The following is a 4,061-nucleotide window of genomic DNA, read 5'->3' on the forward strand; positions in this document are numbered from 1 at the left end:
GACTTGCTCCATGCAGGCTTGCCGCAAACCTTCAATTTGTGTTGGAAAAATGCACCATTTGAAAAGTGCAATAAAGCAAAGTCCAATAAAAGTAGGTCTGCCTGTACTTTGAGGTGCAAATATAAGTTGGTAAGTGTGTGTTTGACATAGCTTTCAAAAATCCTTTGGAATTTTTTCAATCTAAGAAATGTAAGAATAATTAAGAATGGTAATGGCATTTTAAACTAAGGATCTCCTGAAGAAGGGAAAGGCTACCCATTCCAGTATTCTGGCCTGGAGAATCCATGGACTATATAATCCATGGGGTCACAAAGAGTTAGACATAACTGAGCGGCTTTTACTTCACTTCATTTCACTTCAAATCGCTAATACAGATGTACCTTCCTGTGTGGTTCTTAACACAAACATGACAAGGAACTTGTCCATCACTCACAGTGTTGTACTTCTCAGGACAGAAAGTGTTAGTCGCTCAGTTGTGTCTGATTCTTTGCGATCCCATGAACTGTAGCTTGACAGGCTCCTCTTTCCATGGAATTCTCCATACTAGAATACTGGAGTGGATTGGAGATGGAACCCGGGTCTCCTGCATTGTATGCAGATCTTTTACCATCTGAGTCAGGACAGAATATCAGACCAAAAGGGACATCACCATCTTTGTCAAATGAATTCACTACATCTGATTGCAAGGTCAGAGAGTCAGTCTCTATAAGTTGCTGAAAATGCCTCTCTTGCTTAACCAGTTCATCCAGGCCTTGGACTCCCAAGGACTTCCATGGTGGCTCAGATGTTAAAGCATCTGCCTGCAATGCAGGAGACTCAGGTTCAATCCCTGGGTCGGTAAGATCCCCTGGACAAGGAAATGGCAACCCGCTCCAGTACTGTTGCCTGGAAAATCCCGTGGATGGAGGAGCCTGGTAGGCTACAGCCCATGGGGTCACAAAGAGTTGGACATAACTGAGCGACTTCACTTCACTTGGACTCCCAAACAGTTACTCAACTGATTAATGTCTCACTAGTACAGATCAGACATGAAGTAAGAGAAGAAGCAAAGGTTGTTAGCTCAGGGTGAGATGAAAGCTGCAGGCAAAGGGGATATCCCCACAAAAAGGCCACTTACTCTTCCGGCAGTGGTTAATGCTGTCACCACATTGGTGGAGACCAAAAGTTTCCACTGGAGGTGATTGCAAGTGATGTGGATCCCACTGAGTTGGGGGCCTTCCTGCCTGCCCTGTATCGTAAGATGGGAGTTCCCTATCTCATTAGCAAAGGGAAAGCCATGTTGGAGTGTCCAGTCCACATGAAAGAATTACACCATTGTCAACTTCACATGAGTTAACCTGGCAGACTAAGAACCTCAGGCTAAGCTGATGGAAGCTATTAGGACCAATTACAATTACAGATATGATGAAATCCGCCATCACTGGGGAAGTAACATCCGGGGTCCAAAGTTGGTGGCTTGCATTGCCAAGCTAGAAGAGGCAAAGGCCAAAGAACTGGCCTTCAAATTGAGCTAAGTGTACATTATTGAGTTTTCTGTACCAAAAAAGTTAAAAAAAAAAAGAATGAATTAAGATCATATGAAAGGCAAAACAAACAGGGAATGTTTTGAATGGCTGAACCCCAGAGTGTGAGGAACCAGGAAGAAAATACATTTATTGGGCAAGAATCATGAGTTCATCACTATGCATAATGTCAAAATGACCTTGTAAATATTATTATCTCCATATTAAAAGTGGGGAAACAGGCCCAGTGAAATTATCTAACTTATTCAAGGTTTCTAAGCTGGTAAAATGAAAAGAGGTGATTCAAGCCCAGATTTGTTGAGTTTCCAGTTCATTATTTCCACTATACCTTGAAACTGTCCTAGACAAAAGAAGATGGAATTTTACTATGTGGTATAAATTCCACTAAGGCCTAGTAGCAGAAATGAAATCCTTGATATGTAACTGAATCCTTACCCCTTAAAACTGAAAACAGTAGAGTTAATCAATTAAAAAAGCATTAATTTAATTGAATATATTAATTAATATCTATGGAGAATTTGATATGGGTAAAAGATAATGTAATGGAGATTATTGTTCCTACTTTTTAATATGCATTCAAAATGTAAGATACAAATACAAAAGATAGGTGTATATCTCATTTATATTGATAATAACCACATACTGAACTTTATATGTTATAACAATGTAAACTAAAAATACTAGACACAAAAAGGATATGCAAGTTTCTCGTATGAAAGGAAATCCTTTATAAGTAAACCAAAATTAAATTTCAAAGTTATATTTAGGTTACAAAAATTTAAATATGTATTTTTTGAATTCTTGGTTTACTCAAGATAAATGATGCAATTATGGGGCAGTATGGTTTATCTAAATACCTTTCTTTTCCTTCAGCCTTTCAAAGTAGTTTCTAAAATAGATAAAATGAAAACTTTAAAGAGAAATCATGGTTACAGCTGACATGATGAAATAGGACTTGTCACATATTAGATAATGTATAATTTTACTTGAATGTGTTGATTATATATTGTGGGACAGTTTTCACTTGTCTGTACAAACATGTTTTGTCTTTAGTTTGTGCATACAATGGTAGAAAGCATAAAGCCATGCTTGATCCCAGTTGGCTTGTAACTACTATTTTCATTTGCAAGAAGGCTATGTTTTACATTCTTGATTCTGAAGCCAGCACAAATTATGCCCCCTGTGATTAAAAGATGATATTGGCTATCCTTCCCTCAGCCTTGGGGCCACCTTGTCTGGGTCAGATAAGTGTGAGACAAAGCTGACACTCACTTTCTTTTTCTTTTCACCATTAGCAGCAGACTTCATGTTCTCAGGAGAAAAGTGGCAATTAGTCTCCCCACTAAGTTAAAGGATAATTAGAGATTTCACCATTTCTTTATGTAAATACCCTTGAAATTTTCATTAGGGAGTTCCTGTGGTTTCAGATTAAATTGGCTACGATGATTTTTGCTCTTTTTTTGGTGTATTAATTATCTAGGGCTGCCATTACAAACACCACAGGCTGGGAGGCTAGAACAACAGAAATATATTTTCTAACAGTTCTGAAGGGTGAAAGTCCATGAGCAAGGTGTTTTCAGTTCAGTTGCTCAGTCGTGTCCAGCTCTTTGCGACACCATGGACTTCAGCACGCCAGGCTTTCCTGTCCATCACCAACTCCCAGAGCTTACTGAAACTCATGTCCAAAGAGTTGGTGATGCCATCCAACCATCTTATCCTCTATTGTCCCCTTCTCCTCCTGCCTTCAATCTTTCCCAGCATCAGGGTCTTTTCCAATGAGTCAGTTCTTCGCATCAGGTAGCCGAAGTACTGGAGTTTCAGCTTCAGCATCAGTCCTTCCAATGAATATTCAGGACTGATTTCCTTTAGGATGGACTGGTTGGATCTCCTTGAAGTCCAAGGGACTCTCAAGAGTCTTTTCCAACACAGTTGGAACCACAGTTCAAAAGGGAAGAACTAAAGAGCCTCTTGATGAAAATGAAAGAGGAGAGTGAAAAAGTTGACTTAAACTCAACATTCAGAAAACTAAGATCATGGCATCTGGCCCCATCACTTCATGGCAAATAGATGGGGGAACAATGGAAACAGTGACAGACTTTATTTTTGAGGGCTCCAAAATCACTGCAGATGGTGACTGCGGCCATGAATTTAAAAGATGCTTGCTCCTTGGAAGAAAAGCTATGACCAACCTAGACAGCATATTAAAAAGCAGAGACATTACTTTGCCAACAAAGATCCATCTAGTCAAAGCTGTGGTTTTTCGAGTAGTCATGTATGGATGTGAGAGTTGAACTGTAAAGGAAGCTAAGCAAGGTGTAAGCAGGTTTATTTTCTTCTGAGGTCTCCCTGTTGGCTAGCAGGTGGCCACCTTCTCACAGCGCCCTCACATGGTCTTCCTTCTCTGTGTGTGCATTCCTGGTATCTCTCTAAATGTCCTCTTCTTATATAAGATACAAGTCAGATTGAGGATGGCCCACTCTAAATACCTCATTTCAACTTATTCTTCTCTTTAAAGAGTATCTTCAAATACAGTCACCA

The 4,061-nt window shown here is 39.6% G+C and overlaps 1 pseudogene; it reads left to right on the forward strand.

Moving 5' to 3' along the window:
- The first annotated feature begins 677 nt into the window (after positions 1 to 677).
- Positions 678 to 1,514, forward strand: LOC122426123 (annotated as a pseudogene).
- Positions 1,515 to 4,061: the final 2,547 nt, after the last annotated feature.

Source organism: Cervus canadensis, chromosome 24 (assembly GCF_019320065.1).
Source record: "Cervus canadensis isolate Bull #8, Minnesota chromosome 24, ASM1932006v1, whole genome shotgun sequence".
Taxonomy (NCBI): domain Eukaryota; kingdom Metazoa; phylum Chordata; class Mammalia; order Artiodactyla; family Cervidae; genus Cervus; species Cervus canadensis.